This window comes from Saimiri boliviensis, chromosome 7 (assembly GCF_048565385.1).
Source record: "Saimiri boliviensis isolate mSaiBol1 chromosome 7, mSaiBol1.pri, whole genome shotgun sequence".
Taxonomy (NCBI): Eukaryota; Metazoa; Chordata; class Mammalia; order Primates; family Cebidae; genus Saimiri; species Saimiri boliviensis.
In genome coordinates, this window is record NC_133455.1 from 54,979,805 (window position 1) to 55,002,777 (window position 22,973).

The window sequence follows — 22,973 nt, forward strand, 5'->3', positions numbered from 1 at the left end:
CTCAAACTTCTGAACTTTACTACAAGCCTCAGTTTAGTCACATGTAAAGTGGTGACAAATACATGTACTATGATGTGTACCTTCCAAAATTGAAGCTATCATATGCTAAAGGCCTTCTAAAAAATATCAAAAGAATTATATAAATGTAACAACACAATATATACCAAATATGTATTACCTATTGATATTAAACTGCCATGGAAACAGTAAAATATCCTTTTGTAGTCCTAGAGATTTTTCTCTAAACCAATTTGTAGAAAGAGGAAATGATTTATTGCTTCTCATGTACTTTAAATGCTACCTTTTTATAGATTGTTTCTAACCAGAGTCCAAAATAGAATTTGAGCACTTTCATTCGCCAGGCCTTAGGGACTCTTCTATTATCTCTCAGAGATGGTCTGACCCTGGCCATAGGCTATTTTAATTTACCCCCTATTGTCACAGCTGGCTGTCATGGCCTAGGTCCTTGGTCAAATTAATCAGGCCCTTGTACAAGGGGGAAAGTTTTTTTTGAACAGGCAAACAGAAAGGGAATTAATCTGGTTTGAAAGTCAGACAAGCTTTAAACACAGAGAGAGTTGGCTGGAATAGCATATAATTGCACCTCCTTATACATAAAGCGAATCAATTAGCAGTAAACTGTTAGAACTTTACCATTTGGCTTGATCATTTTGTGGCTTCCAAAGTAGCTTCCAAAGTCTCCCTCTCTAGCATACAGCAGCAGTGGGTTGTGTTGCTACCAGAAACAGAAACTGATAAAGTATTTCGTCCTCCTCTATTTCATCTTCTCTGGGTCTAACAAAGCTTTAATACCTGCATAAGATACCCGACTTCACACTAGTTGGATACATATCCAAGACATAAAAATCCACATAACTAGGATTCTGACCATAAAACTACGTACACACATGGTATTCCCATCGTGCCCAAAGATGCAAGCATGTTTTGAAGGCTGAAATGTAAACGGGATTATTTATTTACCAAGCATGACAGGAGGGAAAATAAAATGTAGTGCTACAATCCTCACAATCAAAACTCAGTCAGTTTATTGTCTGCCGTCTAGATGCTACATTTCAATCTTTGTTTATAGAACTCATGCAAAAATAAAAAAGAAAGGTCTGAACATCAGGCATCCAACACAAATTCTATTACACTGATAGCAGGGAAGACATATAATGAAATCTTTTCCTGTCTACAAGGTCATCCTTCTAGTTGATGGAATTCACTTCATCCTTAAGTCCAATTCAGTGTGTGCTACTCTGCAAATAAATCCATACAGGTTCCTAACAAGAACCCTAAAAGGGGATTCAGAATCCAAATGAAAAAATCAACCACAATGTGGCCATTGATAAATTGCTCCTTTTGGGTAAGCAACACAAAAGAAACATTTTTTTTTTCTAATTTAAGTATCTTTTAGAGGGCAATAAACTGCTTTATCAAAAAATTAAACTGTAACTCTAAGCAAAAAAAGAAAGAAAGAAAGAAAGAAACTAACAGCATGTGCTGGAGGTTAATTTTCAAGGGCTTAGATACATAATTTACCACCCACTTCTTTTTTTATTAACAACGCTGGCTCATTAAAAACTTCTACTGCTCCTTCCTTTGGTACTAGTGATTCACATCACTGGGAGAGTAGCAATTATTCATCATTTAATCTTTAGTAACTGCTCAGCAAAAAGGGCCAAGGTCTGACTGCTCCTTTGTATAACATTTGAGAGATTATATGAGAAGTTGCAAATATTTAAAAGTCCTCCAAGGACATACAGAAGTCCTCCAAGGTGGGTGGATTGCTTGAAGTCAGGAATTTGAGACCAGCCTGGCCAACATGGTTAAACTCCATCTCTACTAAAAATACAAAAATTAGCTGGGCATGGTGGTGTGCACCTGCCGTCCCAGCTAATCAGGAGGCTGAGGCAGGAGAACTGTTTGAACCAGGAGATGGAGGTTGCAGTGAGCTGAGATCATGCCACTGCACTCCAGCCTGGACAACAGAGTGAGACTCTGTCTCAACAAAACAAAACACAAAAAATAAAAGTCCTGTCCTGCTGTTTATATTTATCTATCCAATAAAATAGAATGTTTCAATATTAACTGGAGAGGAAGGGAAATAAAATCACTCTCCTGCCAAAAATTATAACGGTTATTACCTTAAATTTTGCTAAAGTGATAGGGAGATAATTCAAAACATCTTTTAAATAGCAAAGAAAGCATACTTATTAATTAACAAAATCATAGATATGCTATGAAGTATCAGTCTACTTCTTAAAAATGAGATTAATAACAGAAAAACCTATGATATATAGATATTATATGCAATATATAATATAAATATATATTTAACGTATAGGTGTTGCCATATAGTTAGAATGTGCATGGCAGTTTGTGAAATACTTTGCACACACTCACTAATACATTTTTACCAGCTGAAGCACTAAATCTGAGCCTCATTCTTTCCTGAAATTTTTAAATTAAATTTATGTTTAAGTTACTAAGTATAGTACATGAGAGATTTTTAAGTGAATATTCAAACATACAATTTTATGACTATCCACATTTTACTAATTATTATTCATCCTCAAAGGCCAGCAGAAGTCACGGCAAACCTTTGTACTATTTTGGTGCCCCAGACTTCAGCTCATATTGATCTGGGCCAATTGAGTTATGGTGGTAAAGCTCTTCCAACCTCAAACATTCCCTGTGTTTTGTAAATTTCTTTGTGATGATTCTACCTTAATATTAACTGTGTGGTGGAGTTTCAATGACTTCACCTGAATCAGGCTAATCCCAGTCAGGGTCCCAGATGCTATTTGTTTGCTGCACTACAGTACATTTCTAATTTCTACCATTTCTCATTTTCCAGTCATCTTTGGCTCAGTCCAGTAAACAAAACAACCTCAGATTAAGAAATATTTAAAATTCAGCTGATAGCTTCTGGCCTTTATCAGTAAGCCAAAATACAGACTGTGATTGACTTTCAAGGACCTTTTCAGTTCTCACATTGCCAACTTCTCATTGGACACTTAAGTCACTATTCTTAATAAAATTAGAATGCGTTGTAAATGCACATGATTATTGCACTTACTATAATAGTTGGGTTGTTTAGCAATAATAGCTCATCTAATTCTCATACCAATTCAGAGACAGCTGCTATTATCCCCACTTTGCAGATGAAGAAACTGAATATGGAGAAATTAATTTTACCCCATTTATAGCACCTATAAGAAAGGTTATATTGTGAACCCTCAGCTCTTAGCTGACACTTAGTATTTCTTCTGCATTGAACAATTTTACATTAAAATGTTATAATCCTGATACCTGTTCTCAAAGGTAATATATATATGGCATCCCTGTTTAACACACTGCAATGATCACTGCTACCTCCAGAATAAAGCATAAACCCCTTGATCTAGAATTTATATACTACATGGGCTGCCTACCCTTCTAGCTTCATCATGCTGTGTGTGTTCCATGCACACAGCTCTGTTCCTGTGGACCGACTGTCCCCAAACTTTTCATGTTCCCTTGCCTTTGTGCACTTGCAGTCACATCCTGAAACATCCCCCTCCATTGTGTCCATCTGGCAGGTTCCCACTCATGTTTCATGACTCAGCTCAAGCATCTCTTCTCTGGGCATTCTTCCCTGATGCCTAGCCACCAGGCAGAATTGTCACACCCACCTCTGTTTTCATGCACCTTCTTCATACATTTAGTACAACTATGAATGTTTTATATTTTCAAAAAAGTAAAAACAAAAAAAAAATGTTAGTTTCTCATCCGTGGTGAGCTCAAAAGCAACTATTTTGTCTTTCATCCTTGTCTTTTCAGCACTGAACAGAATACATCTGCTTTGAGAATAAGCAGAGGCATTGGACAAGTGGCATTAGTGGAGTCAAGCAATACACATCCCTTAAATACAAACTTTGAAAAGCTAGCACTTTGTGGTTGGCCAGACTGGACAACTATGAAGTCACTCACAAAGAGCAATTGTCATACCTTAATATGAGTTGACTGAAAAACTCCACATGAAAGTCTCATTGTACAGAAATTCTACCTGTTCACACAGTTCCAAAGTGGAGTTTGACACCTGCAGGACACTCCCTATAGCTCAGTATGGCCGGAAGGTGTAGTGACGACAACTGGATGCAAAGCAGGGAAAGGTGAAGGCGAATCCTAAAGGCTCATATGCATGGGGTAAACAGAATTTTGCCTGAATTCTTTACTACCCCATTTCCCAGTTAGAATATCTTTCCTTCTATCTCTGCATGTCCAAACACCACCCTTCATGGTTCATATGCCACTTCCTCATTAAGCCTTCAGCATTTCCTACCCAGATTTCTCCTCCTTTATCTCCTCCTCTCTACAGATACTCATACTTTTATACAGCACTACCCCTTTGCACAAGTCGTACTTCATATACTAGAAATAAACTCATAAAGGTCAACATCCTTCCCCCTCGCCAAACTCACCACTCAGCAGCTAGCCTGAGCATGATACACTGCAAGGTGAAGAAAAAGGCACTCTCCAGATTCTGCAACTATTTTAAACAAGTACTTCAACTAAAAATCAGTGGAATCAATAAGCATTGAAACAAAATCATAATCATGTACTATAGCAATTCCAGAATAGACTTCAGGTGAGAAAACTTCTCGCAGCTTTCCCAATATGCTAAATTTTTTACTTGAGCCCATGATCTGGATTAAGTTATCTAAAACTCTGACATAAATAGACATATTTTTTTTGTTGCTGTTTTTAAAACAGAGTCTCACTTTGTCACCCAGGCTGGAATACAAGGATGCTATCAATGCTCACTGCAGCCTCGACCTCTTGGCCTCAAGTAATCTTCCCACCTCAGCATCCCAAGTAACAGGGACTATAGGTATGCACCACCATACCCAGCAAATTTATTTATTTATTTATTTATTTATTTTTGGGTAGACATGGAGTCTCACTATGTTTCCCAAGCTGGTCTCAAACTCCTAAGCTCAGGTAATCCTTTCTCCTCAGCCTCCTAATGTATTGGGATTACAGGCATGATCCCCCATGCCTGGCCAACCATCTTGTTATTTGTTATGAAGACATCACTTGCCTAGAGCAAGTTGTCAAGTTGCAAGTGTTTGAATTGCAATCACTTTTATCAAAAGCAAAGAAAAAATTTCAAATGCATCATACCAAAAATATTGGGAAGACAAAGCCTTTTGGGGATAGAGACAATGAGGATGTTAAGGCAAAGAGAAGATATATGTCTTCAGCAAGGAAGTTTGGACTTACTTGATTATAAACTATGGTTAAAAACCTATCAGTTTTCTATTAAAAAATGAAGGAAAAACAATACATGCATAATTTTCAGACACACTGAGACATTCCTCTAATGATTGAACATCAAAGGGATCAATAGGACAATTGATGTTCCTGAAGATTCAGTTACAGATTAAGGATGGTATAAGGTGCACGCTCAGAGTTGGCATTTTAATTTGAATCAGAGATAATATCATCATTCTGAAATATATCACTGAAAACATAAACTTCAAATATGAATCAGCCACAGTCATTTCATAATAATGCAGTATACTACAATGGCACAGCATCACAAGAAAAACAAATACTGCATTTGTAATGTGAATGGCTGCCCTATATGCTAAAATATGCCTTATACTTTATGAGGTATTTTCTCAGCAAGTTTCCATATGTGGGCTTTGCCCTGGATTCTGCCAAGAGAAGAACCAGAACGCTGATAATCTCTCTTCCTCGCTTAAAATGTTCATGCAATTTGGTGGCTAACAATGAGGAACATGAGCAAGCCCAAGAATGTCCAGTGTTTTTGTGGTGAAACATTCACCCCAGTTGCCACCTCCGTTGGAGTCACACGCATTGTAAAGCCTGAGTACAGGAAGGGATTTCTGGCAGCCAGAGAAAGGGGCAGTACCGCTGCCACACTCACAAAATCACCCTGCAGTATTTCCTCCCCTCCAACCCCCAACCATCCTAGAAGGAAGGAGGGACGGAAAGCAGGTGTTCAATAATAAAAAGAATCAACAAGGACCAATGTACATTTGCACAGTACTTTAGAGCGTGAGGCCCTTCCTACTTAATCTGATATACAGTGAACCAAGGTCCATGATCAGCCAAGTTGGTCAGACAAATCATCATCCAGTGTAAGATCAATAAAGGCAATAGAAGTTAATACAAATTTTAAAAAACAAAATTACCGAAGGCTGAAGTAATGGGACAGTAACAAACAATCAAGAAACATTTTTCTAAGGAACTCTCTCTCCTAGAATTAAAAATTCAAACCCAATAAGATCATTCATTTAAAATACCAAGATTCCCAATTCCTTCTACAGGTCTAAAATCCCATGCAATTCATAACCCCAGAGCTCTAAAAATCTGAAAGTTTTTCATAACCTGACCTGAAATAAAATAAGACTACAGTTCTTTATCCCACTGTATTAGTTTTCTATTGCTTCTGTAATAAATTACCATGAACTTAGTGACTTAAAACACAAATGTGTTATCTTATAGTTCTGGAAGTCAGAAGTTCAACAGAGTTCTCCCTGGGCTAAAATTCAAAGTGCTAGAAAAACTGCTTTCTGTGCTGGAGCCTCTAGGTGAGAATACGTCTCCTTACATTTTTCACCCTCTAGAGGCCATCTGCATTTTTTTTTTTTACCAAGTTCTCTTCTTCCATTTTCAAAGGCAGAAAGGAATCATTCCTCTGACCATTTTTCCATCATCATATCCTCTGACCACAGGTGGAAAAGATCCTCTGCTTTCAATGACCCATGTAAACAGATTGGGCCCACTCAAATAATCCAGGATAATGTCCCCATCTCCAAGGCCTTAAACCTAAGTTACATCAACAAAGTCCCTTTTACTATGTGATCTGGTTTGGCTGTGTCCCCACACAAATCTCATGTTGAATTGTAGCTTCCATAATTTCCATATGTCCTGGAAGGGATTCAGTGGGTAGTAACTGAATCATGGGGGTGGAGCTTCCCCATACTGTTCTCATGGTAATGAATAAGTCTGGAGTTCCAATGGTTTTATAAAAGGGAGTTCCCTGCACACACTCTCTCTTACCTGCTGCTAGGTAAGATGTGTCTTGCTTCCCCTTTGTTTTCCACCATAATTGTGAGGACTCCACAGCCATGTGGAACTCTAAGTCCATTAAACCTCTTTCCTTTATAAATTACCCAGTTCTGGGCATGTCTTTATTAGCAGCATGATAACAGACTAATATACCATGAAAAACGACATATTCACAGGTTCTGGAGATTGAGATGTGGACATGGGGTAGGAAGGCAATATGCCATTACATCCACTTATTGTACATGTTTATGTATTTTCTTAAAGAAACGGTTTAAATCAAGGCCACACTGAGGTTGCTATATTAAGTATAGTGTGTATGTATGTATATGTGTACATAAAACTGAAAATAGACATAAAAACATAAATCTTATTGTTTTTCTAAAATATGAAGAAGTCCAAAGTGTGAAACATTTCTTATTCCTAGAGTTTCAGATTGACCTGTACCCATTCTACTGGAACTTTCTCTCCTCTCCAGGACAATCTCTGTCCATCCTCTTCAAAGGATCAGTTGCTCCTTTTATATGTCAGATCCGAAAACACTGACTGGACTCTAAATATTGGTAGACAATGTCACTAAACATTGAAGAACATAAAACTAAAGTCTACTCTCTCTTGCCTTCTTTTAATCTCCTAATTGAAGATGCCTGGTAAGTTGAAATTAGAACCCCTCTCAGGGCATGACCATTTATTTCTTTTGACTTCTTTCCTGAGCTGTGGCTAGGCTAGAGGGGATCCATATTGAAAATGCACATATAGAAACACAAGCCAAAAATATGTGCTCCAAATGACCTTTTACCAAAGAGCCCTGTATTATGGATAATTGACACCATCTCGAGCTATTAATACATTGGTATTCTGATTATCAATTGACTGCTATTCCTGCATGCATCTTCCCTGGGGACTCTATACAAAGACAGAGGTGATTGGCAGGCCAGGTTCAGGTATTTCTGGGACCTTAACCATACTACTATCAAAACCACACCTCAGTTCTTAATATACAATAAACAAGCACTAATATCAAGAAACTTACTTAAAAGTTCATGAAATGCATTTTCCACTCTGAACAAAAAGAAAAAAAAAAAATCTGAAGTATGATAAAGACATTTACCCTGTGGGAATATCCCAAATGAACATTTTTAGTTAGCTGGCAAAAAGGGGGAAAGTTACAGGTAATGGCATAATTTCTCATGCAACTTCCTGTGACATTGTTGAGAGTTTATCTGCTGTAGGCAGAAAAGCCTTTGTGGTTGAGGCCATAAAGAGGAGACCTTCAAAAGAGCATTAGCATTCATTAACAGTATAGAACTCAGGATAATGCTCAATTATGGTTACATGATCCAACTCAATCTTGTATTGAGCACAGCCTGGCCATAATAAATTGTAAAGTCTAGCTATAAATAAGAAACACTTTGAAAAATAAGTTTTAAATTTTTTAAATTAAAAATTAAATATTATTCCAACTTTCTGAAGGGAAAGGAATATGTTTTATTCATTCTCATACACCTATTATCTTCATCATAGTATAAATGACTATTACTATATATCTACAAATTTTATTTTTGCTTAAACATGTTTACTTCATGGAGTAAATTAATGCAATGCCCCATGTGTGATGCACATAAAACACACACACAAGATGGAACCCATTCTCTAACAAACAAACAAAAGCATGCTTATCAAAAGACACCTACTAAGAGAACACTCCTAGTTTCTATGTACATCTGCCATCTCTCTTTGTCTCCAAGAACTAGAAGTGGTTTAATTTCCACATATTTCATGCGGACCAGAAGAATCAGATCTATGTTGTTTATTCTCAATTTTAAAGGTAGTTCTTATTGCACACTGTGTGCTCAAACATAAAAATATCAGGAAGAACTAGTGACTTCATTAGCTTTATCCTGAGGCTTGTGATGCAACTAATGTGTGATGTCCTGAAAACCAATTTCTGAATGACTACTTATTAGTTTTCCTGAGTCCTCCCGCATCATACTTGTTCAGAGCGTACATGAATGTGTATGTCAGGAACCAAAAAAATAAAGGAAAAAAATCAATTTCAATTCCCAGAGAGTGTGATATTGGCATAGATCAGTGAACACCATCACTGTTTTATACCAAGATAACCTTGGAACTGAAAAAACTCTTGGAGGCAAGGTTCCAATTAGTTACTCTACCTAACAAATTAAACAGCAAATGTACGAAAACCTTATGCTCTAAACCAAAAGACAAGTGGTGGCACATTTATGAAAATGACCTAATAATCTCACCAATCTAACGGCTCAAAAACTAAATCTATTATCAAAGCTTCCTGGTGCTTATATATATTAAAGATTCAGCCACCATTTAAATTTTTATGGGATTGATAATTTATTTACAGAAAATTAAATAGATCCATAAAGTAAAATGTGAGGTCATTGTCTATTTTGGTTCTCCAGTCCACACCACTGGACCTGCAAGGAGGTACCAGAACTTTGTAGGTATACAGAATCTGTCTCAGCCCACAGTAATATCCAATTTTTAGGTTTTATAAGCCTTGTAATACAACAACGAGAGAAAGAGATTGATACATATTGTTTAGAACCGGGCTTAAGAAGGAAAGCCTAGCAATACACATATAAGAACAAAGTACAAATTGACGAAGAATGGATATAACATAGTATCTCACCCAGGGCCTTATTTGGGTCATGTAATATTTGGGGCACTTTAACCTTACATTGTTAAGTGGATAACAGAAGAAAAGCTTCTATGACAACAAAACCTCATGCTGTAAAGGCCTTTTTGTGTGTATGTTGGAGGCAGGGGTGACTTGCGGGATAACCTGAAGGTAAACTATAATACCATCTCAAAAGTTTACCCAAGTTTCTGCTAAAATATGTCCCAGTCCTCAGCCCTCAAGGACTGCTGTATTTTAAAGTTCCAAAAGAGTTGAATTTTTAACAGATATATTGCCAAAAGGAAGAGTCAAGATTGAGATCCAGGTTAGCACCTAATGAAAGAAGAGATATTGTATCTTCTGCACTCATTATAGACAATGTCTACAGAGAATTCATTCCCAGGAGTTAAAACTATTAAACAAGGTCAAATGTTAGCTATTCACTGTGGCAAATGCAGATTTACATAGCATTCTGTCAACCAGAACTCTATTAAACTTCTACATATCTATAAAACTGTGATAACTAATGCAAAAACCTTAAACTGCATCGGGGTTGTAATTATAAATACTAGTTATCTATTGCTACTGCATAACAGGTTACTCCAAAATTTAGCAGATTCCAACAATAAACATTTAATAATTCACAAGGCTTCTGTGGGTAAGGATTTCAGAAATATCTTAGCTGATTGGTTCTGGCTCAGGGGCTCTCAAGAGGATATACAGTGTTACCCAGGACTACAGTCATCTGAAGAGTTCCAGGGCTTGAGGACCCTCTACCAAGGTGGCTTCTTCATACAACTGGTAAATTGGTGCTGTAGGCAAAAGGCCTCACTTTCTTGCCACATGAATCTCCATGGACTGCTTGAGATTCCCAAGACATGGCAGTTGGCTCTCTCCAGAGTGTGTGATCTAACAGAGGAAGGTGGAAGCTGCAATATCTTTTATAACAGCCTTAGAAGTCATACTTCCTCAGAAGTCATACATCATCACTTCCATCATCTTCCACTGATCACACAGAATACACAATGTGGGAGGGGACTTCACAAAGCATGAATAGCAATAGGCAAAGATCACTGGGGACCATCTCTGAGGCTGGCTGTTAGAATCTTCAGATGAGCTTTCTAATGAAATATTAATAATGTTCAACATACTTTTAGAACTACTTATTGTCCAATTTCCTGAAAAGTATTCTTACTTAAGATAATATGGAATTAATCATGACATCTTATAAGCTCTTTGAAGGAGATGCTCAAATGTTCAATCAAACTAATCTTGTGTTTTCTAACCCTGACTTCTTATATTTGCTCAGTTCTAACACATTTTTCACTTATCATTTTGTACAAATTAGGTTACTGACTTTCCATTAAATGTTTGGTGTTTGTATCATTTTAGCATCAATATTATCTGTATTTAAATAATATTTAGATCCATATTATTTAAAAAGCAGATATTCTAGATCCTAAAAATCAGAGTGAATTATAATTTTTCACAGTCAGAAACAACAGGAAAGGATCTGAAGAGGTTACCTAACTTGTGGAAACTCAGTGATGGATCCATTGAATCTATCACATCATCATTCCTACTTTCATGTCCATTCAAAACTTTCCTTAATAAAAATTTTTAAATAGGTATAATAATTCAATAATTCATTTTGAAGATAAGGACATCTCAACACGAAAGAAAATTACTTCTGCAATGAAGCCCAGAATATTGGAGCACACAAAGAAAAATAAATTAAGAATGAAATATTACATCTTTTACCAAATGACATCTTCTCATAAATAAGACTTCAAATGACTTCACACAAAAAATATTCCACAATTTTCGTTAGCAAACCTGTAGCTTTAGGATTACATTGGGGTTTTAGTAGGCAGTCACAGCTTATAAGTGAACAGCTCCGTAATACTAAAGCCAGCGATTCATGTTTGTCACATTTTTGTTGTTTTTATAACATATTACACTATAGCTAATCCTGATTTCAACTTTTGAATAAAAATTCTTGGATAACTTTCATACTACATATATAAAAAATAGGTTGAGATCAGCTTTTCTGGAAAGTCAAAAATGGAGTCTACCCTCACCCTTTACCTGCCCCCTGCAAAAAATGAGTATTTTTTACATTTTTTATGTCCATAGGTTATTGGGGAACAGGTGGTATTTAGTTACATGAATGAGTTCTTTAATGGTGATTTGTGAGACTTTGGGGCACCCGTCACCTGAGCGGTATACACTCCACCCTGTTTGTAGTCTTATCCCTCATCCCCTTCCCACCCTTTCCCCCCGAGTCCCCAAAGTCCATTGTGTTATTCTTATGTCTTTGCATCCTCATGGCTTAGCTCCCACTTATGAGTAAGAACATACAATGTTTGGTTTTACATTCTTGAGCTACTTTACTTAGAATAATAGTTTCCAATCTCATCCAGGTCACTGAAATCCCATGAGTTCAAACAAAGAGCATTCTTATTTCTTAGGCACCTGGTCATTGTTTTTAGCTTGAGACTATAAGGAAAAGCTAAGGTAGAGAAGAGGAGAGGAATAGAAGAGATCACAGTTCCTAGGTAAATAAGCACAATATTACAGTTTACATTCAGACTTTAAAAGTAAAATAAATCCAAACAGAAAATAACTGTGGCCTTGCCACAGTTATTTCAACATCAGCAGTATGGAACATCAATAATGATAGCAATTGATAGCTAATGAATATTTGCTACATGCTGAGAGCTCTCCTAAATATTATTCTTTCATTTAATCAACACAGAAATTATTCTCTACAACTATTTTAAAGATGGGGATACTGAGACTCAGTTTAAGAAGTTTACTCAAGATCACCTATGCAGTAAGTGGAAAAGTAAGAATTCAAACTCAAAGTCTCCTCTAGAAGCTACATCTTTAATTGCTGGGCAATACTGCCTTAAAATGGACCAAGAAAATTAGGCAACCAGGGTGTCTGATACATCTTAATAAGGTAGCATAAGATTGTACTCAATAACAGATGCTTCTTTTGATTGAGAGAAAAAATTCCCAAGGGATATGATTTTATGGTCATATTGGCAGCATTAGTGTATAAAAGTACCATTAATTCTTCAATGCTATGTCTACAAACCTAACAAAAGCCACCAAGGAAGGATAGGGACTTAGATCTTTTCCAATAGAGAAAAATGAGAGCTGCCTATAAGACCCAAAGTTCTATTAATATGGTTAAATAGATCAAATATAAAGATACACAAATCAAGATGAAAGAAACAATACTTAAGGTTTAAATCTTCCTGGCTATACCTGAACTGTTATAAATCACTTCTTGTCAAAACACTGACTTTCTATTCTCAAGAAAGTTTTTGCTCTATGTCACCAGCAATGCTTCCAGATCTTAAAGTCCTAGGTCCCGATTATCTGATGTAGTTAAAATGTGCACAATCGTTACAAAAATGTTGCATAGATTAGCAAAAAAAACGTCATCGTACAAGCATTGTACAATCTAATGATGTGAAAAAGCAGCTTTTAAAGTCTTTGCAGGGACCAGGCTTATTTCTTCTGAACATTGTGAAATCATTCTAAAATAAGAGAATAGTAAATACATATAATTTTTAAAATCTGGAGTTTAACAAGGCCATTGGGTTATATAACCAACTTTAATGATGCATTAAATTCAGAATCTGTGATATTGCAATGTTCGACCTGAGACTTCATCTGGGACACAGAAGGATGATGACCTATGGAAACATCAGCACCAGAGGCTCATATCCGATATTATAGTTGACAGTCAGACTTGGGAGAAAAAATGAAGTCTGTGCAGAAAGATAGCTCTGGGGATTTTTCCCATCCTGAGGTCCATTTAACCTTTCAGAAACTTACTTTTGCTTACAAAATGGGAGAAGGGAAAGAAGTCATCAACGGTTAAAGTGGGACAAATGTATTCCTCACTTGCATTCACATAAGTAAAAGGATAATACCTGATGGATTTATTATGCATTTTATGTGATTCATTCTTGAGCATCTACTGCATTTATCCATAGAACTTAGAGAGTAATATATTAGCCTTCTGAATGTAAGAAAAACTACATCATTACCCGTCCATCAATAGTCCAAGGAAAGATCTCCAGCCTATTCAGAAGTCTTTTCTGCTTCCTCTGAGTGTGTCATTTAGTATTTATTACTGCTACATATGTGCACCTACGTGTCTGTGTCAAATATGCATATGTTTGAGAATTCATAACAGGAAAGATTATGCTCATTTTTTTTCTTGAGAAAACAAAGCTAGGTGACATCTGTGAATAAAGAGACCACCAAAAAAAATAAGTGAGTCAGTAAGAAGTAGGAACCTACTAACCCTGGCCTCCTGACTTCTGCTCCCATCCACAGCTCCCTGAATCTCAACATTCCTGAAGTTGGCATCACCTCTCATGTCTGATTCTCATCCAAAGATTCCTGCTACAGACGATGTCACACAAGCACACTTCTCTATTATTTTCCATTAAAAAGACAGCACTGAACATCTGTTTTCTGAGAATTTTCTAATGCTCCCCAAGTACAGCAGGTCCTGGAATGATATCATTTCAGTCAATGTCATTTCATTATAATGCTGCCAAAATGTTGATCCCCAGCAGGGTCCACTGTCTGGTTAGAGTTTGTACATTCTCCCCATGTCTGTGTGGATTTTCTCCAGGTACTTCTGCTTCCTGCCACATATCAAAGATATGCATGGTAGGTGAGTGGGTACGTGTAAATGGTCCCGGTCTGAGTGTGGGCATGTGTGAATGTGCCTTGCAAGAGGAGGGTGTCCTGTCGAGGGCTGGTTACCACCCTGTGCCCTGAGCTACTAGGTTAGGCCCCAGCCACCTAAGACCCTGAACTAAAATAACTGGATAAATATTGATCTAGTTTTTAGTCATCTTTCTTAGATGTGTATGTACCTTACATTTATTTGAATGCTCAATATTAAAGTGTTTTTGAGAAGTTTGGTGATTTTTTGTGACCAGAAATATACCATGGGAACTTAAGTCTTGTTTCTACCAATGAGACTGTGATAAAATTATTTCATTACACTTCACTTTGCCTAAAGTTGCAGTTTCCAAGAAACTATCAAGTAAGTTAAGTGAAGACTTACTGTAAATGAAGAGCAAAGGGACATTGCAAAACAAGGCCTGGGATGTGTAGTTCTGATTAAAGTCAAAAAGTTAACGTTAATCTATACAAAAAAGCCAGTACACTAATTCTTTTCATATCAAGTCTGAGTGCTAACAAAGTATGACCATATCTCAGCTTGCACCCAGAACAACCACTTCCTGTTGCCATGCGTTACAACATGAGTCACTTGGAGTTCTCCAGACAACTTGAGAGATAGAACATTAAGAAAATATATTCTTGGTAATCAGCACTGGTCAGCAATTCAGTCCATTAAAATATTCGATCAGAAATATTTGCTAATCTCTCTGTATAAAAATATGACTTGCTAAGTAAACTTGAGGGATTTTTTTCCCCATTATAAAAAATAGCTCATTATTGCTAACCTTTCATTAAAGGATCCATGCACAGAATAAATCACAAGGGGGAAAAGAGTTTCAGGATAAATGTACTATAAATAAGAGAAATTTATGGCTTGTCGTTAATATGCCTTTTAACTTCAAATCACACGACACTTAATGAGAACAGACTTTGTTAAATCCTTCACACACTTATATACACATAAAGACAGTCACACCAAAATATAAGTGACCAAAAGGGCATGACATCTCAAACCAAGAACAAGAGAAAATGAACATTATATTGCACCTACAATTAATTGTGCATTCGAATTCCAGCCAACCAGCCAAGAGCATCTTGTAAATGTGTCATGAAAACCCACCCACCCAGGAAACAGCAAAATTGGAAGTCAGATAAAAACAAGAATGTAGGACCATTACTACTATCACGTTCACTAGAAAGAAAATATTAGAAGAAAAACATGCTATTTGGATTTCACTGGCAAGGGAATTTTAAATCTTTTGTAAATATTCATCTGAACTGGATAAATATGATCTTGGGTATAAACAGTAGTAGGTGAAGAATTAAGAGAAGAATACATTTTCAGTATAGAGCCTTTAAACTGGCTAAAAACAAAGACAACAATAGTGTGGAGTGGCATGCCAAAAATTACTTCCCTTGGTTTACATATATTTTCTATTATATCAGTAGTTTCCCTTCTGCCTGATCTATTCACTGCCCTAAGATCCTTTATCCTATATTAATAGTTGAATTTAAAATACAATTGTGCAGACAAAGGAAAAGAGGCAAATAGAGCTCTCTCAAACTGAGACTTTTTTCTGTAAAAACTATATGCACTTCTGAAACAGAGTGGAAGAAAAGCATTGATTAGAATCATTTTCCCAAGTAAAATATTTTGATCTCAGGAAAACTTGAGCAAAACAACTAGATTTTTAAAAATCAAATAACCAGAAATAAAATTTTGGTGGACAAATGAAAGTCATCCTGTTTTTGCCTTTGTTTTCACATGACACAGACATGTTTCAAAGAAAAAATATATATAACCATAGTAAGGAAAGTGCCTCAACATAAACAAGGGAGAATAGATTCTAAACTACAGTGGATCGTTTTTAAGAAGTACTAATTTATAACTACCTAGTTGTACCCATGCTAAGAACCAAAAACAAATTAAAAGCTTGGTTTCATTGTATTTTCTTGTTTCCAGTACTGAAGTCTGAATCTCGCTATTTCACACAAGAGTTGCTATGCCTTTATTCTTTGGCAAGGTCTGCCTGGCTCTCTAGTTCTCTTAGCACCCTGTACCAGAGGTTGGCATTCCAGCCAGCTTGGACTTTGTAAGCACACATCTGAACCTTAATTATGACCTACTAGTTCCACTGGCTGGGTAATACAAATGTGAGTGACGTTCAAAGAGGAGATAATTAAGATAATAGAAGTTGCATGTTCCTCAAAAACTGGAAGACAAGAACCTGTCTCCCAACTTTCCTAAAATTAAATGTCAAAGAGGGGGAAGAGTATATCAACAATTTAAGAGGGATGTTTATCTAGAATAAGGCTACTTTTTTCAAAGCTACATTTATTTATACCCACAGCTTATATGGATTTAAAACATATGCAGCCCTTACAATACATGTCATACTTGGAGCACGGAAGCTAGCTGCAGAACTGATTCTGACATACAGGCGCCTAGCTTAGAATGCATTTCTGCAGAATTCAGGGAAATCAATAGACTCAGGAAACAAATATGTTGATGGATGAGGACGGGTCTGAAAACGACCAGGTTGAAGTGGCCACGCTGCAGGTTTCACAGCTATTCCATGTTGGCAGAACGACAGGGTTGCAAAGGATCCCCCTTTCTTTAAAGGGGAAAGGGAAAAAAAGGAAATGAGGGGAGAAAAAAATAGGAAATGGAATGAAGCAAGTGGTGAGTAAAGGAAGGAAGAAATGAGGACGGGGAAAGAGAAAGAGAGAAACCCGAAGCGGGGCGGGGGAGTGGGAAGGAGAGCTGTGATGTATGGACGCTCACCAGCCACCAGCCGAGCGCTCCATCACCCCCAAGCCTGCATCCCTCCCTCACGCGTCTGGAGACCTCGGGTTCCGCCGCCCCGGCGCTGACAGCCCTCCCCGTGACCCCGGCGCTGGCCACGCCGAGATGCCCAAAGTGGCCCACCGCAGCCAGCCCTTCCGAACCCGCCACTCCCAGGACCGCGCTGACGTCCCCCCGCGCCCCCATCACTAGTGTCAGGGGAAAAGCCGAGAGGAGCGCAGCGGAGAGGAAAAAAAATAAAGAAGGGGAGGGGGCGGGGGAGACGACCGAGAACAATTTTTTAAAATAATCTGATCCTGGGTCCTGGAGAAGCAGCAGGGAGGAGACCCACGGCAGGCACCTGGAGACGAACACGCTGTTGCCAATACCCGGGGCTCCGTAGGGCTGGGCGGTTTTCCACAAAAGGAACTTTGCGAGGAGCGCAGCTGTTTGCCATGGAGGGCAGCGTTACCTGGCCGAGGTCTTGCCGGCGGGCCGCGGAGATCCTCAGGTTTGCGAAATTGAGCCACTTGATCAGGTTACTATGGAAATCGTCTTAAGGAGATGGAGGAAAAAAAAGAAAAGCCAACCCAGGCACATCCTTGTCACCCAGAAAGAAACTGCTCGGGCCGCCGAGAGCGGGCGCGGGACCGGGCGCGGGACCGGGCGCGGCGCCTCTCCCGGCCCGGCTCGCTCTTTCTTCCCTCCTCGGCCGGGCCGCGCCTCCCCGCCCCGCGCCGCCGCCGCCGCCGCCGCCGCCGCCGCCGCCGCCGCCGCGCAGCCCGCGGGCCGAGCCGAGCCGAGCCGAGCCCTCCGCGGCGCGCAGCCGGGAGCGAAAGCGCGAGCTCGCTCGCAACCTGCAGCCGGCCTGGGCGGCGAGGGGCGCTGTTTCCCAGCCGCGCAGCTGGAATTTAAAGAGACAGGCGCGTCGCGGGGACTGGGCCCTTGCCCGGGAGAGGAGCCCACCGGAGGCCCGCCGTCTCGGACCCGCGCGGGATGGACGGAGCGGGCCCTGCGAGAAAAGTTTCCTGCGGGGACGGCAGGAGGAGCGCCTGAGGACCCGCCTCGGCTTCCTCTCCCGAATGCAGAACACAGGCTGCAAGGAGAGTAAGAGAGATTTTTTTTTTCCTCCCTTAGAGACTAAGGGGGAAATGATTTGTATGCTCAACAAGTCTCGCACCTATTTTCAGCTGCTCTAGTTTCCGTCCTTAGGCACCGACTTTCTTCGTTCCAAACACACCTACAAAAGGGGGATGGGTGAGGGTCACTTTATTTTATGTCCCCCTAAGGGGAGAGTCATGGGTTTGGAAGAAGGTGGTAGTGGGAAGGTACAGCTGTCACATATTTTGGAATTTTTTTTCCTCTTCCTCTCTCAGCCAAAGAAGCGTCTCCTTTTCTCTCCCCCCAAGTCCGAATCCTGGAGGACAGAATTGAAGGTCTATTCCAACCTCTACTCCAGAGGCATCCACAGGCTCACCTGCCCACCTACCCGCACCCTTTCTTTACAGCTAGAAAGGCAGGTCGGTTCTATCGCTGAGAATAAGCAAGATCTAGCAGAAAGAAGAGTCTAGCCTGGCCCTTTTCTATTCCTAGCTGAAAAACAGCTTTCAGGGGACAGGTCTCTCACTGTTTCACGATAACAAATAAGACTCAGATCTCTCTGCGACACGCAGCCCAAAGAGAATGTGCTGACCAATACACGTGATTTGAGACCACCACGTATTTGGAGAACCAGAGAAATTGTGATGTGATACATTTATTTTTCTGTCCTAACCATCACCTTTCATGTGTTATATTACTAAACAGTCTCTGAGGTACTAATTCAACTCAAATCCCTCCCATGGAGGAGAGGTAGTAAGGAAACTCTCCTTATGCTCTTGTCTAGATCAGATCAACCAAACTGATTCTAGGGTCACTCTGGCATACAGTAGTAGACACTCCATAGATATGGATGGCATTATCAGAAAAAAGTCAATCTATATTACCCACACCTTGTGGGCAGGATTCATATTCTGTGTTCTATTTTACACTATACATTTTTATCAGCCCTACACATAGGAAGGATGCTATATTCTAGCCCAAGAGTCTTCAGCTTCTTTCCTGTATCTCCCTACCAACTTAAACTCCACTCCAGTCACCTCCTCCATGCTTCCTTCACATTGCTCTTCTATCTTGCTTGCAGAGCAAGCCTTCCAAATAAATATTATGAGCCTTATCTAAAATCTTTCTATACATCCCCACGTCCTTCAGGAAAATGACCACATTTCTTGTTATGGCATAGAACAGTTTCTTAGCCCTTTTGTGCCACCATTACAAAATACCTGAGACTGGTTAACTTATAAACAACAGGAAACTTCTAGAGGCTGAGAAGTCCAAGACCAAGATGCTGGCAGGTTCTGTTTCTGATGAGACCTCAGTCCCTGCTTCCAACGCTGTGTCCTCACATGAACAAAAGGCAAAAGGGCCAAATGCTGTGTGAAGCCTCTTTTGTAAGGCTCTTAATCCCATGTATAAGAAAGGAAGCCTCATGATCTGATCAGCTCCCAAGGATCCCTCCTCTTAATACTATTGCCTTGGAGATTGTTTCTACATGAATTTTGGAAGGACACAAATATTCAAGCCATAGCAAAGAGTGTTTCTCAAACTTTGGCATACATTGCAATCACCTGTATGACCTTTTAAAAGATTTGTATGCCTCATGCCCAACTTTTCTCATTCAGTGGGTCTAGTCCAGAGTGAGGCATAAGAATTTGTATTTCTAACAAGATCCCAAATGACACACTCATGCTACTGGACTGGAAATCACACTGCGAGAAGCACTGGCATAGCTCTTTTGTGATCTAGCCCCTGTCTACTCCTGCTTCATCCCTCATACCTGCCCCACAGTTCCCAAACAGGTCAAACTTGTTAACCTATGCCATGCTTTCTCATACAGCACCAGCTCACCCCTACCTGTACACATGCTGTTCTCCACCAAGAATTCTCTCACATTTGCTACCCAACTCTTCTCCACATCCCACACTACCACATCCCAGAAACACTTGCTCAACCCCTAAGACTAAACTCCTTCATGATGCCTCCCCAAATACTCTCAGATCCTACAACAAAGTTTACATGCATTTCTTTATGCTGCCTCTATACCCATTTTTCACACATTAGGTATAATAATTGTACATCTATTTGTCTGCTTCCTCATTAGACTGTATGTGCTAGGGGAAAGGACGACAACTTATTTATCCATGCCTTCCCAAGGGCCTGGCACACTGGCTGAGGCTTTGTAGAAGCTCTGTATATGTGGACGCAGGCAGGGGAGAGAAAGACAGAGAGGGAGAAGAGAAACAAGGTTTTTGTTTGTTGATGGTTGTGATGATGATCAAAGACAAAGTTCATGATAGTATTAGAAAGGACAGAGATAGGAGAGTTAATATTTTGAACTCCTTGTACTGTATGTATCAGGTACTGGTTAAATGCTTTGCATGTTACCTCATCTAGTTCTCAAAACACCCTTGTAAGACAAATATTATATTACATATGAGAAATCTAAGCCTTGGAAAAGTGAAGTAGCTTGCTCAACATCACACAGCTGTACATCCCCTTTTCCTTGGAGAACTGAGGGAGGGATGATTTGTTTGCTTCACTATATGCAGCACAAAAGCAGTTTTCCACAGGTATAAATAAGTTGCAATGTGTACTGTAGATATTCATGAGTATTTTGTTGCTTTGGTAAATATTACTTGAGCTCTCACCACCCCTCTTCCAGAAGGGTCTACGTCACAGCCTAGGGTAGGAACCTCTAAAGCTTTATTGTGGCTTCCCCGACTCAGTAGTCCACTGAAATACAGTCTCCTTGGCTGATGTAGGGGCTCCTCTGGCCTCTGACTGTCATTTCTGTACAGTCCTGCTCTACCCTTGTGCCATACTCTTAGTGCTGTGTAAATTTGTAAAACAGTCAAGCAAAGCAGACAAGTATAGTGATCGGTTATGGTGATGGGGCCAGAGTCCTTTGCTTGTCTATATTTCTGCTCTGGTACATCTTACTATAGACATAAATTTAGAGAGAGCCATTGACTGGCAAGAAAATGTGTGAATAAATTAAAGTATGATTGATGAAATTATTTGTGCTCCCTTTGGATATTTTCCAAACAAAAAATATATTTTTAATAAAAAATGAGTGTGTTAGAAAGTAAATGGATTTTATGGCCATTTAGGATAAGGTTTTAATTCAAAAGTAAGCTAATTTGCTATAAATATGCCATCTCTTAGAACTAATGATATCAGCTCAAGATAAACTTAGACCCTGTATAATGCCTATAGATTAAATCAGTATAGGAATGTTTGTTTTCTTTGAATGTGGTGTCCTTTACATAGGATTATACGAAAACATAAAGTTCTCATAGCTGGAAGGTATATTTAGGGCAAGGTTCTTCACTTTAGCTGGGTATTACAATCACTTCGGGAGTTCTTAAAAATCTCAGTGCCCAAGTTGCACCTCAAACCAATTATATCAGAATCTCTAGGATTTGAGATCCAGGCAACAAGAGTTTTAAAGCCTTCCACGTGGTCCTAATGAGAAACGAGGATTGATTGAGGGCCACTTCTTTTGAGATGAACTTCAGTGGAATTCAGACCTGGCTGCTGATTAGAATCACCTGAAACATTTTAAAGGTTCTCGTGCCTACACCCACCTACAGAGAATCTGATTAATTTGGTCTGGGGTAGGGCCAGGTCCTCACAATTTTTAAAATCAACCCCAGGTGATTCTAATTTGAGGTAAGGTTGAAAATCACTGTTGTAGAACAATAGTTCTCAAAGTGGAATCCCCAAAATTGTAACATTAACATCACCTGGGAATTCATTAGAACTGCACTCCTGAGGCCCATGTGGTGACTCAGTCCTGTAATCCCAGCACTGTAAAAGGCCAAGGCGAGCAGATCCCTTGAGCCCAGGAATTTGACATCAGCGTGGGAAACATGATGAAACCTCAGCTCTACTAAAAATATAAAAAATTAGCCAGACGTGGTAGCACGCACCTTAGTCACAGCTACTTGGGAGGCTGGGGTGGGAGGATTGCTTGAGTCCAGGAGGCGGAGGTTACAGTGAGCTGAGATCATGCCTAGCAATAGCTTGAGACCCTGCTCAAAATAAATGCATTCCAGATCTCCTGAATGGAAAACACTTCAGGTAGCATCCAGCAATCCACATTTCAACAAGTCTTCTTGCTGATTCTGATGCACATGAAAAGTTCGGGAGTCACTGCCTCGCCATGTGGTATTAGTGACATTCTTACCCTTTACATAATGAGAACCCCACATTATCTTCAGCAAACATCTGTCAAACTCCTACTGTGGAATTTCCAACAATTATTTCTAACAAGTTTCCAGATGGTGCTGCTGCATGTCCAGAGATCATAGTTTGAGGACCACTGTCCTAATATGTGCCAGAGTTGTTTTGTTTTCAAAAGGAACCTGTTCCAACATAATACCAATGTAGTGTGGCTCCATCAAGAAAACAACTTAGAGAAGTCTTGAATTCTTAGAAAATTCTTTTCCCTAAAAATTATGGAAAAATTGCATGTAGTTTTGTTGTTGTTTTTTTTCCCCCTATTCTGACTTACTTGATCAGAAAAAAAAACAAAACAAACAAAAAAAAAAACTGACATTCAGAACTAAAAGTTAAGGGCACCTTAGTTATGAATATTGTTGTAAAGAGTTCCTTTACTATATTAGATTG

At 39.1% G+C, this 22,973-nt stretch overlaps 1 protein-coding gene across 1 annotated transcript in view; it reads right to left on the minus strand.

Annotated features, from left to right (window-relative positions):
• Positions 1-17,971, minus strand: part of NAV3 (neuron navigator 3) — an 850,089-nt gene extending 832,118 nt beyond the window's left edge. Inside the window, exon 1 of the mRNA XM_074402523.1 lies at positions 17,716-17,971. The gene's annotated coding sequence lies outside the window, so the exon portion shown is untranslated. The remainder of the gene's footprint in view (positions 1-17,715) is intronic.
• Positions 17,972-22,973: the final 5,002 nt, after the last annotated feature.